The sequence below is a fragment of the Neomonachus schauinslandi genome, chromosome 6 (genome assembly GCF_002201575.2).
Source record: "Neomonachus schauinslandi chromosome 6, ASM220157v2, whole genome shotgun sequence".
NCBI classification, from domain to species: domain Eukaryota; kingdom Metazoa; phylum Chordata; class Mammalia; order Carnivora; family Phocidae; genus Neomonachus; species Neomonachus schauinslandi.
This window is the reverse complement of record NC_058408.1, coordinates 136,806,702-136,822,666: the sequence shown is the minus strand read 5'-3', so window position 1 is coordinate 136,822,666 and position 15,965 is coordinate 136,806,702. Positions and strand designations below refer to the sequence as shown.

The 15,965-nt window shown below is 36.4% G+C and overlaps 1 protein-coding gene and 1 pseudogene across 3 annotated transcripts in view; one reads left to right on the top strand and one right to left on the bottom strand.

Moving 5' to 3' along the window:
- VTI1A (vesicle transport through interaction with t-SNAREs 1A) overlaps positions 1-15,965 on the bottom strand; it is a 346,286-nt gene that overhangs the window by 288,616 nt on the left and 41,705 nt on the right. The gene's annotated exons all lie outside the window — the stretch shown is intronic.
- Positions 4,324-5,862, top strand: LOC110589146 (annotated as a pseudogene).

Genomic DNA, 15,965 nt, shown 5'->3' with positions numbered 1-15,965 from the left:
CCCTACCCCCAAAAAACGGGCAAAGGGTAAAAACAGTCCTCGAAAACATTCCATCTTACTCATGAGAAAAGTTTAATGAAAACTACATTAAGCTACCCCTTTATTCCTATCAATTTGACCAATATCCAGAAGTCTGATACTTCATGTTGTAAGTGAACATTCATTTTGTGAGTAACTGTCCTCTCATGCACTGCCATGGGGAGTGTCAACAGGGATATCCCCCATAAGGACAAGTGTGAAAGGATTATCAATACTGCAAATGCACACACGCTTTGAATAAGTAGTTCTATTTTTTTCTTTGTCCACATGAAAAATGACAAAGTTCAATATCATTCACTGTAGCACCACATGCAATACCAAAAACCATCTACCAACAGGATTGGTTAAATAAATTTGGTACATTCATACAACGGAACACTATTCAGGTATTAAAAAAAAGAATGAATGACTTTTTTACATATTGCTCTCCAAGATCAATTGATAAGTGAAGAAAGCAAGGTGCAGAATAGTTTGTACAGTTTATGTTGTCTTTTGTATGGTATGCCATCTTGTTATTTAAACAGTGGAGGGAGAAGAATGTACCTTTGTATTTGCTTGTATATACATAAAGAAAAGCTGAAAAGATATACAAGGAATTAATAACAGCAGCTACCTAGGTTAGGGATTTGGGGGAGAGTGGAATGGGGAACTGAGATGGGCAACAGAGGTGGAAGGGAGAATTTTCCCTGCATAAATGATGATCATCTTTATCACTATCAGTACCACAATCTCCAGTATCTGCTGGGTAAAAGGTTTCCAATAATGCAACAAAGAACTTCAGGTTATATTTTAGGACTTTTTGGCAATTGCTAATGAATACTTTGCAGGATACTTTAAATAATGGGGAAATTTTAGGCATGAGATTAAGAAAAATCCCAAAAAAGTGAGAACTTCTGGACCATGGAGAAGTTTCCCAAAGGAAAAAAGCAGGAATCCCCATGTCTGACTCAACTGAGTGAAGTGGCTTGAACAGACTGCTGAACAGTGTGCCAGAGGGTACAATCACACAGTGGCCCCTGTAAGAAGGGACAAGTAATCCAGTTAATGTTACCATTCATAATGTCTGCAGATCTATTACATCAGATTTATGTGCATGGGTAAAAGAAGAAATGGTAACTGCAGGCCAAATCCATAACAATATAAATGCACTATTTCACATGGATAACAACAAGAAATAAAACTTTCAAAACCAAGCAATTAAGTGATAAAAGATTATTTCTACCACACAGGCCAGAAGACTTAAACATTAATATATATAAAAGGACCGTCCTCTTCAAGTCTCTCTCCAACCTACTATTCTGTTAGTGGAAGAAAACTTGGAAAATTTATTTAAAGAAAACATTTGATCAATATCAAAAATTTTAATTATAGGTTTCACTAATTAAAATATTAGCACCTTATCAAATGGGAATCCTCTAACTTCTTAGGAAAAACAAGAGGAAGCACGAAAATTTGTTTGCTTTCTTTCAGGAATGAGAGAAAGCCGGGGCAATTTAAATTAAAAGCATACTTCAAACTTCCATAAAAACTCTGTTTTGTTTGTTCCTAAGGAACCAAGATGTAACAACATGAAAATTAGTTGCTTGCAGGATACCAACACTAGAAATAGAATAATGGGAAAGAAGTCAAGTTAGTTGTGTTAAAAGAAACAAAAAGGAGTAGGTTTAATTCTAAGCTACCAATAAAAAAGCACATATACTTAAATTAGAGTTTATACTTTCTTGAAAAGGTCAAGATCTCCCTATTCCTGAGCAAGTTGTAAACATTTGATTCAGGGACTAGAGCCAATGTTAATAAAACAAGATCATGCTATTGATCACAAGCAGGAGTTGGGAAGAAAATGAAGACAGATATATACAACAAGTCTAGTCTCACTTTTAGAAAAATAACTAAAAATACATGACCTGATGACAATAGGTCACCGGTCATGTTCATAGGAATTTAACACATGTAAAAATCATATGCAGGCATCCTTCTAATATCCCACATTTATCACATTGATTAACCATTCAATTCCATTTGATTTTTGATTTATGGAAGGTTGTGGTGGGTTTTTTTTTGTTTTCTTTTTGGTTTTTTTTTGGTAAGGATTATTGAACTGGAGGCCACAGATACAACTGCAGATACTAATCCCTGATTTATCCAAGACAGGTAAAAAAAAAAAAAAAAAATTATACTAGATTAAAAAAAAAAAAGTAAGGATTCTAGGACACTTGAACAGTATATATTTTATTTTGCTACTTAACTTGAATGCTGGCTAATCACATTATGTTTATTTGTAAAATAGCAATGAGGATATACAATTGTAGAAGTTGGAAGACCTAAGATCGTAGAAACTGAAGTCAGTATCTATTTTAAAGATTCCCACATACAAACTATGCTCAACACTACTCTAAACTTATGCAATACCTTTTTAAGAAAGCTACATTTTACTTAAGACATTATTTTGGAAAACAAGATGCTACTAATCCCCAACCAAAAAAAATCTTACTATTCAATTTAAAAGTAAATTTTTGGTGTAAAAATTCTAGATTTCTGGGGAAAAGAAGAATAGCTAGCCGAAAAAAAAAAAGTTTTTCGTTTCAATTAGTAACTAAATCATGGAGTTTTTGAAAAATGTGACTATTAATATAATACTCTTAAAAAAGAAAGTATGTTAAAATATTGATCAGGAAAGAAAAGAATTTTAGAAGTAATATTTATTACTTCTTTCATTTTCTCTTTTTTTTTTGTGACTTTTAAGAACCCTAATCTAGAATTTGTTTTAAGAGAGAATAGAAAGATGTAAAGTTCTTAAAACAGTTTACCATAAAAGACCAGAAATGTTTGAATTAATTATAAACCTGAATATGTCACAGTGACATAAAATAAGGATTGCTACTAGTTTTTAGGAAAAAAAAAATCGAATAAAGCCACAAAGTTTTACTGAGAATCTCATGCTCAGACCAAAGAAGATAACAAATCTAAATAAGACTACAGGCATGGAATTCTGCACCATTCACCAATTAGTCCATTCATTTCTGCATTTATTTAACATTTTTTAACAGCACTACATGCCAGGTATTATATTATTAATAAAGCAGATTCCTGGACTGTGAACTCCTCATTGAGGCAGGCATAAAGACAAATAACTGTAATAAGCATAAACTTGTACTATAAAAGGGAGGTTCATATTAATACAGTGCAAGAAAGGAAGGAATTAGCCTGGTTTAATCAGGTCAAGAATGGCTTTACAAAGGTGGTGTGTAACCTGGGGCTTACATGATGAGTAGTTTATCAAATGGAAAAGAAGAAAGAATAACCATTGCAAAACAAAGAAATAGATTATGTACCATAATTAAAGCCTAAAACATGCTGCACAACACCACAGACTGGGGTACTTTGACATGTCTGGGCAAAATGTGAAGCAGGAAGAACTGTCAGGAAAAACAGAAGGGAGGGGATCATCCTAAGAGGCCCTGACAACAATAATCAAGAGTTCAAGGCTGAACAGCTCACAAGTTTTTCCTCTAAGATTAGAAACAAGGCAAGGGTGTCTACTCTCACCACTTCTATTCAACATAGTACTAGAAGTCCTAGCCAGAGTAGTTAGGTTAAGAAAAAGAAATCAAAGCAATCCAAATTGGAAAGGAAGAAGTAAAATTGTCTCTGTTTGCAGAAAACATGATGTTATATATAGAAAACGCTAAAAACTCCATGAAAAAAACCTGTTAGAATTAATAAATAAATTCAGTAAAGGGGCAGGATACAAAATCAACACACAAAAATCAGTTGTATTTCTATCCACTAACAAACTGCCTGAAGAGGAAATTAGGAAAACAATCGCATTTATAATAGCACCAAAAATAATAAAATCCTTGTATGCTGAAAACTACAAAACATTGATCAAAGAAATTAAAGAAGACACAAACAAATGGAGAGACATCCCATGTTCACATATTGAAAGAATTTTATTTTTCTTTTGAGAGAGAGAGGGTACCTTCGAGCCTGTTGTGATGGGTGGGGGCAGCAGGAAGGGACAGAGGGAGAGGAATAGAGAGAATCTTAAGTAGGCTCCACACCCAGCACAGAGCCCGATGCAGAGCTCAGTCTCAACCCTGAGCTCATACGACCTGAGCCAAAATCAAGAGTTGGACACTTAACTGACTGAGCCACCCAGGGACCCCAGGAATTAATATATTTTAAATGTCCCTACTACCCTAAGTCATCTACAGATCTAACACAATTCCTATTAAAATCCTAAGGTGGCTTTCACATGTAGGTGGGAAAGATTGGCCTACAGGAATGATCACCAAAACCCACAAAGGAGACCTGGGCCTTGGGCTCCCAGAGAAAAAAAAAGGTGATCAAAGAACCAGAGACTCCATACTCAGTTTTAAACAGTGACAATTATTTCACAGAGGTCTGTCCCATAAGAGCCACATCTCCCTCAAAGAGTATGGTCCTAGGGCAGGCATCTAGATGCCTCTAGTGAAGAAAAAGAAGGGCCACAGCACCCTCTGTGAGCAGCACCCAGAACCTGAAACCACATTATGTGCTAGATGGAGAGAGAAGTTGCCCAGCCCCAGGAAGCAGCCTCTTGGTTCATTTGAGTTCCAAGGTGGGGAAAAGAAAAAGAAGAGTAAATCTTTCTGGCCTCTGACCATGTCCCCTGGCTCGAGTGTGAAGACCTCCCTGGACCCCAGGCAGGGCGAGAGGGTGTCCAAAGTTGGCAAGAAGGAGAAAAAGGCCCAGGAGGCTGCAGCCTTCTGTAGCCAGGGACCCTTGGTTCTGTGAGTCTGGGGATGCTCTGTATGCTTGCTCAGTGGGGAAGGATGGTGAGGAGCAGGTAGTCTCAGGGCAGAAATGGAAGCAAGGGAGCCCTAGGGAATACAATGTGAAGATGAAGAAGAAAAAGAAAATCCACCAGAGGGGAGACACCTCCCTAGGGCACCTTGGACTTTCCATGTCCATGGAGAGCAGCCCTAGGAAAGGAAGTAAGAAGCCAGTCAAAGTTGAGGCTTCAGAATACATCCCAATAGGACATAACCCCAAGTCCCTGGCAAAGAAGAAAACGAAGTCCAAAGAAAAGGCAGAGCAGCCAGGCACTGAAAAGCTGGCTCTGAAGAGGAATAAAAAGAAGAGGAAAGAGAGCAGAGTAGCAGGAGAACCCTGGGAAGAGGAGCCCGACACAGACTTAGAGGCGGTGCTGGAAAAGAAAGGCCACACACACGTGAGCAGAGACCAGGTGAGGCGAAAGGCCTTGCAAGAAGAGACTGATAGTGAGGCATGCACAATGGAAGCTTCAGAAGGAAGGAAGGGCACAGGAACACAGTTCGGCCAGTGGGATACGGCTAGGTTTGAAAACACGAAACAGAAACTGACATTTCTCAAACATGGATGGCTTTAAAAATGTCCCCCTCAGTCAGCCGCCCCCCTAACAGGATTGGAAGGCCCAACATGGCTCTCAACAAGAAGGCGGCTGCCTCCCTGCAGCCGAACCTGCAGCTGGACTATGACCGGGCCACGAGCTGACAGTACGACCAGGGTGCTGACCTTGGCTTCTCCACCACCCCAGACAAAACCTTTTATATATATATATATTTTTTTAATTATTTATTTACTTATTTGAGAGAGTGTGAGAGAGATCATGAGCAGGGGGAGGAGTGGAGGGAGAGTCAGACCCCCCCCCCGAGCAGGGAGCCCGAGGCAGGACTCGATCCCAGGACCCTGGGATCATGACCTGAGCCGAAGGCAGACGCTTAACGACTGAGCCACCCAGGCGCCCCCAAAATCTTTTATATTGACAGGAGTGCTTCCAAATCTATCAAGTTTGAAGATTAAACTCTACTGTCTTGTCCTTCAAAACAGCCAAAATTGCTTTTATTATTCAGTTATGCAGATGAAAGCCATCTGATAGTTGTCTTGAATCAAACCTCTGCAGAGATTAAGGAAAACTATGCCCATGTGCTTGAAAGTACTGCGGTCAGGGAAGCTCATGTGTGAGAAGCCAGAGAACATGGGAGTGGCTAACACCTACTATTTGCTGTGTTAAGCATTCCATCCCTGTTTGAAGATACCAGCATACATATATAGCTAAATTTGTTGAGTACTTAGTATGTGCCAGGTACATACTAACGTGTTTCCCTTGCATTAATGTATTTAATTTTAATAGTTATGAAATAGATGGTATTATTATACCCATCTTACTGATGAGGAAACTGAGGTTCAGGGATGAAGTAATAAAATTGCCCTGGTTCACCCAAGAAAAATCCTAATGGCATTTTTTATAGAAACAGAGTAAAACAATCCTACAATTCATGTGGAATTGTAAAGGACCACAAATAACCAAATCAATCTTGAGAAAGAATTAAAGCGGAGACATCACACTTCTTGGTTTACATATATATGTGTGTGTGTGTGAATATATATATAGCTGCAGTAATCAAAACAGTATGATACTGACAAAAAGATAGACATATCGACCAATGGAACAGAACAGAAATCCTAGAATAAATCCATACACACATGGTCAACCGATCTTTGACAAGCGTGTCAAGAATACACAATGGGGAAAGGACAGTCTCTTCAACAAATGATGCTGGGAAAATGGATGTCCACAAGCAAAATAATTGATTAGAATAATTAATAATTGTGTTCCTGTCCCCTTCCTTCCTTCTGAAGCTTCCATTGTGCACTCCTTCCTTTATTATATACCATACACAAAATCAACTCAAAATGGACTGAAGACTTAAATGTAAGATCTGAAATCACAAACACACACAAAAAAGAAGACACAGGGGAAAAGCTTCATGACATTGATCTTGGCAATGATTTCTTAGATATTAACAAAGGAAATAATCAAGAGAGTGAAAAGGCAACCTGTGGAATGGGAGAAAATATTTGCAAGTCATATATCTGAAAAAGGATTAATCTCAAAAATATATAAGGAACTCCAAAAGCTCAATAATAAAAAAAAATCCTAATATCCTTATTTAAAGATGTGCTAAGAATGTGAATAAACATTACTCCAAAGGAGACATACAAATAGGCTATATGAAAAATTGCTCAATGTCGCAGGTCATCAGAGAAATGTAAATCAAAAAATGAGATATCAACTCACATCTGTCAAAATGGCTATTATCAAAAAAACCCAAAACACAACAAGGGTTGGAGAGGATATGGAGAAATTGGAACCCTTACATACTATTGGTGGGAATGCAAAAAGACTCTAACCACTATGGGAAATAAGACAGAAATTCCTTGAAAAAACTGGAAATAGAACTACCATATGATTCAGCAATTCCATTTCTGGGTATTTATTCACAATAACTGAAATCAGGAAGATTGAAGAGGTATTAGCACTCCATGTTCGTTGCTGCACTATTCACAATAGCCAAGATGCAGAAACAACCTAATGCCCATCAACAGATGAATGGACAAAGAAAATATCGTACATACATACAGTGGAATATCAGTCAGCCTTAAAAGAGAAGGAAATACTGCCCTATGCGACAACATGGATGAACCTTGAGGACACTAAGCTAAGTGAGATCAACCAGTCACAGAAAGAAAAATACTACATGTTTCCACTTATATGAGGTATCTAAAATAGTCAAACACAAGAATCAAAGAGTGGTATAGTGGTTGCCGGGGACTGGAGGGAGAGAAAATGGGGAGTTACTAATCAAATGGCATAAAATTTCAGTTAAACAAGATGAAGAAGCTTTAGAGATCTGTTGTACAGCATTGTACCTACAGTGAATATAGTATTTATACACTTATAAATTTGATAAGAGGATAAATCTCAGATTAAGTGTTCATACTACAATAAAATAAAATAATTTTACAAAAGAGTTATGAGGGGGACACAGATGTGTCATTCAGGCTACCCAAAAGAACATTTATCACTTGAAGTAATATCATTTCTAAAAAAATTATCCATCTGAATATATGATATCTCTTGGAAGTCACATGAAAAAAAAAGTGGTGGTCAAAATTCTAACTGTAGACAGAGGTCTACTCAACCTTTACTTGACTTGAGCCCCATATGAATAAGCTAAAATACAGCCAACCATTGGGATGAATATATCCCATAAGCATCAGCTATTCTGTTCTCCCTAGTGTAAATACATTTTAAGTTATAGGCACTAAAAAGTGTCACCTAAAAAGCTGGTAAGAAAGAAAGACAGAAAGAGAAAAAGAAAGAAAGAGGAAGGGGGGGTGGGAGGGAAGGAAGATGGAGAGAGGGAGGGAGGGACGGAGGGAGGAAGGAAGGAAGGAAAGAAGGAAGGAAGGAAGGAAGGAAGATGGAGAGAGGGAGGGAGGGAGGAAGAAAGGCAGGCTTTAAGGTCTAGATTTAAAAAAAAAAAAAGAGTTCAAAGCTGCCCCAAAAGGAACAAATGCAGATACTCCACAGAAGATAGGCCAACATCAAGGATGGGTGAAATGGCAAGTGATGGTGGGACCCAGACATAATATGCTGCACTGCGTACAAAACTACTACTCAGCTACAGCTGTTTCCAAAATGCTAGATATCCTGGAATTTTTGAAGAAATCTGAAATTTGGATGTTTCTGTGATATCTCTCAATGTTTTAATGTTGACACCCAATTTCAATATACCAAAAACACCAGAGAGCTAAAAAATTTATTTATTTATTTATTTTAAAGATTTTATTTATTTTTTAGAGAGCGAGCGAGAGAGAAACAGCATGAGAGGGGAGAGGGTCAGAGGGAGAAGCAGGCTCCCCGCTGAGCCGGGAGCCCGATGTGGGACTCGATCCCAGGACCCTGGGATCATGACCTGAGCCGAAGGCAGACGCTTAACCATCTGAGCCACCCAGGCGCCCTAAAAAATTTATCTTTTAGCTGGATTTGACTGTCAAACTGAAACTTTGTGACCTCCTATAAGTACTAGAGAGTCATAAAAAAAAAAAAAAAATAGAAGTTTGATCTAATCAGATTTGCATTTTTAGAGTTTCCTCTAGACTCAACGTAGAAAATAGTCCATAGAAGAACTAGAGTGAAGGCTTGCAGGCTTGATCTTAAAAGTTAAGAGAGAGACCATGCAGTCCTCAATAAACAGAACAACAGTGAGCATAGAGGGGAGAGAGACCGTGGAGGCAGAATCCATGGGACTTAGTGACAAACAGATGTGAAGTCAGGCCCAAGAAACAAGTACGAAGTATCTCTGAGGTTTCTCGTGTAGGTAACTGAGTAGATGGTATATTAACCAGCATAACCAATATATGCATTAGCCAGTATAATGAAGGCAGGAAGAGAAACAGATTTTGGAGGAAAGACAGTAAGTTTAATGAGTTCAGGCTGGAACATTGTATTTGAACATCTGTAAAACTGGAATATGTGCAATCGATAATTGAAAAAAATGGTACAGTGTGCAATGTTGAAAAGTCTGGGCTAGAGACATGATGTTGAAGTCATCAATGTATAGCCATTAGTGGAAGCCATGGGCATATATAAAATTAACCAGAGAGAACACAGAGATGACAAGAGTCAAGACAACAGTGACCTGCAAACCCCAAAATTAAGGGGAACACAGGAAAAGAAAATCCAGTGAAGTAGATACATAAGAGCCAGGAAGAAATCAAGCAAGTATGGTATCAAAGAAATTAGTTTCAAGAAAATAGCAGTAAGGGCACCTGAGTGGCTCAGTTGGTTAAGCATCTGACTTGGCTCAGGTCATGATCTCAGGGTCCAGGGATAGAGCCCTGCGTTGGGCTCCATGCTCAGTGAGGAGTCTGGTCCTCCCTCTCCCTCTGCCCCTCCCCGTGCTCGTGCTCACTCTCTCTCTCTCTCAAATAAATAAATAAAATCTTAAAAAAAATAAAAAGAAGATGGGAGTGAATCAAATGCCACGTAGAAGGAATACAATTATGATAAAAACCAGAAAGGGACCTCAGAAACAGGGGTCATGTGGGACTTAGCAAAAAAGTTTCAGAGTTAATGATATTTATCATAGATGGAAGCAATACAATATAAAAAATAACACACCCCAAATTTTCTTTACACATATTTTTAAAATCAATAATTCCCTTTCTCTAGATGTTGGAGTATTTGTACAGTACAGAGACAAGATAAGGCCACTTTTCCCAAAAGTCGATTATTTCTTCATTTACGTTAAACCTTTCCTGACACCTAGCAGATGAATGATTGATTGTAGCACCACGTCCATCCCATTCTCTTTGGACAAAACTCTACTGGATAACATTTTAGTCCCTGTGGTGAAAATAGAATAATTCAGGTAGGGACACTTAGGAAAGAAGACATTTGTTAAAGTGACAGGCTACCTGAATAGAACACCAACCACTTGAAACAATAGCATGGCTAAGAAAATTGTTCATCTGAATATATAATAACCCTTGGAAGTCACATGAGAAAAAAAAGTGGTGGTCAAAACTCCAACTGCAAACAGAGGTCTACTCAATCTTTATTTAACTTGAGCCCCATGTGAATAAACTCAAAAACAGCCAATTGGGATGAATATATCCCACAAGCCTTATTTGTTCTTTTCTGTCCGGTTTAAATATATTTGTAAATTAGTCATTTTGCTCCCCTAGTCACAGCACATTTTATAATGTTTCTCTAAAAAGAGCATTTTACAAAAGTACTGTGTTCATTGGTGGTGGTTGTGGTGGGGGAGGATATTTAATGAGTGCTTGGATCCTGCAGGTAAATCAAGAGGGAAAGTACCCATTTTCAAGCAAAATAAATGACCTCAAACAATCTTAGAGAATAAAATATCAGTATCATTAACATTTTATAAATCATCCAATAATAGCACTTCAGAATTATAAGGCTCTTTAAGAATAACTTAACCTCTTCCCCCTACAGATGACAAAAATGCAAATTATGGTCTAATAAAATAGAAAGAGCAGTTCTTTGGTCAGTATAAATCCAGTTGTGCTGTTGACAAAGACCTGTTTCAGCTAAAACTCAAGTTTACTCTGAATGCTTGGACAGAGAGCATTTATATATAGTACATAATCCAGTGGAGGAAGGACATACCAAGTAACATCAAATGTTCTCAACCAGACTGGGAATTACTTAGTGATGATCAACTACATTATTTTACGGTATTTAATATAAACAATGACTAATAATTATGGTTATGATTTCTTGGTTTAAGAACCACAAATTTTAGGAGAGGATAATCAAATATCTTTCATCTTTTCCCATATATAAAACTGGCACTAGGGATGCCTGGGTGGCTCAGTTGGTTAAGTGTCTGCCTTCAGCTCAGGTCATGATCCCAGGGTCCTGGGATTGAGCCCCGCATTGGGCTCCTTGCTCAGCATGGAGCCTGCTTCTCCCTCTGCCTGCCACTCCCCCTGCTTAGTGTTTTCTCTCTCTCTCTCTGACAAATAAATAAATAAAATCTTAAAAAAAAAAAAACTGGCACTAGTTTATATGAGACTCTATATTAGAAATAAACTTTAGCCTATTTACATATTCATCTGGATCATTTTCCAGAGCTAGAAAATACAATTCTGGTAAACTACTGTGAAATCAATAATTTCAACATAGGACTTGTAGGTTTACAACTGAGAAAGTCTCATGCCAAAGAAGTTGTTTCTTTTGGGGATTTTGGCCTAATTTAGATTATGCTTTACTCTGGAATTGAGTAAATGTTATTTAAAAATCAACCTAATTTGCATTTAAAAAATAACAGTATATTTTTTGAAATTACTATGTATCAAACACTATTCTAACAGCTGTGCATGAGTGTGTGTCTGTGTGAATTCACTCTTCACAACAATCCCAAGGTAGACACTATTGTTATTCCCACTTTGCAGATATGAAAACTGAGGCAGAGAGATTAAATAAGTAAATCATTCAAGTTCAAACAATAAGTGTCAGTAAGAACATAAAACCAGGCAAAGCTTCTAATGTAAATCACTTTCCATAGTGAATCCAATCACATTTACTCAAATGTTTTCTATTACTAACCCCCTTCTCCATTGTTGAAGAAAGAATAGCCAACATGTTTTGTGTTGTGTTTTTTTCTTTTTTTAATTTTTAAAGCCACTTGTTTTAAACGTTGGCCCAATTGGCAGCTGTACTGGTTGGAAATAAAAGAAGTATAAATAATTGCTTAAAAAAATTTCTAAGTGGTTATGACCACATATAAACGCTCTGCCCAAACATTCATAATAACTTAGGTTCTTAGCTGAAACAGTTCTTTGTTAGAGGCACAGCCAGGATCATAGTGACCAGAAAATTGTACTGTCTGTTTTATCAGAACACAATCTGCATTATCATGACCATTTAAATGACTTAAAATTGGTAGCTAATAAGTATCTGTTTAAGTGAAATGAACTTAACACTGAATTTGTTTAAGAGAGCAACAACTTCACTTTAATGATCTTCATACACAAACATTTCAATGATCATGGTTGAGAGTGACCAAGTCAGGCTTTAAAGGGATTTGCTGAATCTTAGTTCCTGCTACTCAAACTACAAGTTCTTTCAAGGTCCGCAGTGACTGTCATGTTGACAATCTAGTGGGCACTCTTTTGTCTTCATTTTACTCAAATTCTCAACAGTATTCAATTTGGTTGACATGTCCTCTTTCTTTAAATAGTCTCTTCTGTAGAAATGATCTGGCTTTACTTCTACCTCACCAGCTGAGCTGTTTTTCCTAATTCAATTAAAATCATTCTCTATTTGAGCTCTAAATGCTATAATTCCTGTGAGCTTGGTTAAGAATCTTCTATCACTCTCTTCTCTCCTTAGGTATTCTCATTTATCTAAAGTTTAAATACTCTCTATATGCTCAAAGTAGACCTACCTCAGTTTCTCCTCTGAACTCAAACTTGATATTTTCAAGTGACTATTTAATTTCCCCACTGGGATGTCTCATAGGTATCCCAAATTTAAAACATCTGAGAGTGAATTACTGAGTCTATAACCATTCCCCCAGTAAACAAACAAACAAGAAATGACTTGTCCTACACTAGTCTTCCCCAACTCAGTAGATGGTGTCATCCATTGAAAGACCTAATCATTCAAGCTAGAAACTTGGGAATTTATCCTTGATTCCTTCTTGAGAAATATTCATAGATTAAACAAATTATGGACTCTCTCTCTGAAAGAGACAGAGAAAGCAAGCGAAGTAAAGTATTTAACAGTTACTGAATTTAAGAAGAGGAAAATACGTGATTATTATACTCTTCTTCCAACTTTTCTCTATACTTGAAAACTTTCAAAATAAAGAGTTGAGGGAAAAAAAATTTTAAGGTACAGAAAAAAAGGCTTTGATAGATTATTCTCTGCAATGAAACAGACCACTGGCAGGTGGCCCATTATTGAGCTAATGTTTTTTGTTTGTTTTTTTAACAGAGAGAGAGAGAGAGGTAGGGATGAGCAGAGGGAGAGGGAGAGAGAGAGTCTCAAGCAGACTCCACACCCAGTGCAGAGCCTGATGTGGGGCTCGATCCCACAACCCTGAGATCATGACCTGAGCCGAAATCAAGAGTCAGAGGCCGAACCAACTGAGTCATCCAGGCACCCCAATAAGCTAATGTTCTTAAAGCAAAAGCACTATGGCAGAACACTCAGGCCTCTTCACTGCATCTAGAAAGATCAGCTTGTGAATTTCATATATCTTAAAAAATTACTGAGACCTTAAGAGCAATTGACTCAGTATTAGGAAAAAAACGAACAAAAAACCTCCAAAAAACAAAACAAAACTCTGATTCTTAGCTTCCCAAGCCTATTTCCAAATTTTATTTTAGCCTAGCAGTATTAGTCTGGAAATTAATGCAGAAAATGGCCATGGGTTCAAATTTTTTAAAAAGCTGGTGAAGGGAAATTTAGAGCTTTAAATATTTATCTTAAAAAGAAGGAAAGAATCTTAAAAAGAAACCTGTTACTTCAGGAAGCTAGAAAGAAAAGAACAAATGATACATAAAGTAGGAAAAAAAGGCAGTAACAAAGATCAAAGTAGAAATCAATGACATAGAAAACAGATAAAATAATGACAATCAAAGAAGCCAAAAGGTTTTTTCTTTAAAGAGATCTAAAAAATTAATAAACTTTTATCCTGGCTAAGAAAAAAGAAAACATAAAATTACCAAAATCAGGTGTCACAGACCCTATAAAAATTAAAAGAATTATAAGGGAATATTATGAAGAATTTATGCCAACAAATTAGGAAATTTGTTTAAAATTTGTTTAAATTATAAAAAATTGATCCAAAAGGAAAGAGAAATAGAACAGGCCTATAACAAGTAAAGAAATTAAATTAGTAAAAGGATCTTTCAACAAAGAAAAGCCCAGTCCTATTGGCTTTACTGATGAATTCCATCAAACATTTAAAGAAATAAACAACCTACACAAAGACATTTACAAAACAGAGGTGAAAACAGTTCTCAACTCATTCTATGAGACCAGTACCACAATGATGCCAAAGCCAGGCAAAGGTATGACAAAAGGTAAACCAATATCCCTCATAAACATAGATATAAAAATCCTTAACATAGTATGAGTAAGCCAAATCAGGCAACGCATTAAAAATACATGACAAAGTGTAATTTATCCCAAGAATATAAGAAAAAATCAATTAAGGTAATACATCATATGAATACAATAAAGCACAAAATCCATACGATTATCTCAGTAGACAAAGAAATAGCATTTGACAAAATCCAACACTCATTTTTAATATAGACTGAAAGCAAACAAGGAATTAAAGGGAAATTTCTCTACCTGATAAAGGACATTTATAGAACAGCTGCAGCTAATATCAATCTAATGGTGAAAATCTTAATGCTTTTCCCCTAAAACTGGAACAAGACAAGGATATCCATTCTTACTACCTCTATTCAACATTGTATTGGAGTTTTTAGCCAGTGCATAAAGGTTAATTAATTAATTATAGGTACACATATTGGAAAGAAGTAAAACTGTCTTTATTCACAGATGACATGATCTTTAATATAGAAAATCTAAAAGAATCTACAAAGAAAACTAATTATTAAGTGAGTTTAGCAAGGTTGCAGGATACAAGATCAATATACAAAAATCAACTGTATTTCTATATACGAACAATGAACAAACCAAAAGTAAAATTAAGAAAAAAATTAATTCACAACATCAAAAAGAATAAAATTTCTAGAAATAAGTTTCACGAAATAAGTACAAGACCTGTATGCTGAAAACTGCTAAAACATTGCTGAGAAATTAAAGAATATACAAATAAAACGATTGGAAGACTCAATATTGTTTAGATAGCAACTTCCCCCATATTGATCTATAATGAATCTATTTAATGAATCCCTATCAAAAGCTCAGCAGACTTTTTCATAGAAATTCACAAGTTGATTCTTGAAATTATATAGAAATGCCAAGAACCTGGATTTTATTTTTTTAAAGAACAAGGTTGGAGGACTTACACTATATGATTTCAAAACTTCCTATAAAGCTACAGTAATCAAAACACTGTGGTACTGGCATAATGACAGATACATAGATCACTGAAACAGAACTGAGACTCCCAATATAAACCCTTACATTACGGTCATCTGATTTTCTACAAAAGTGCCAAGGGAATTCAATGAGGCAAGGATAATTCTTTCCAACAAATGATGCTGGAACATCATATGTTGGAACATCATATATGTTTATACGTATAAACAAAAAATAACTGGGATACTTTATCTCTTACCATACCAAAAAATTAATCAATATAATCATAAACCTAAATATAATAGTTAAAAATATAGAACTTCTACAAGAAAATCTTTGTATCCTTGGGTTGGGCAAAGATTTGTGAGATACAATACCAAAAGCACAATCCATTAACAAAGTTAATAGTGGAACTTTATCAGAATTTAAAACTTTTGTACTTCAAAAGACAGCATTAAGAAAATGAAAAGGCAAGCCACACACCGGGAGGAAATATTTGCAAACCATGTATCTGTAAAGC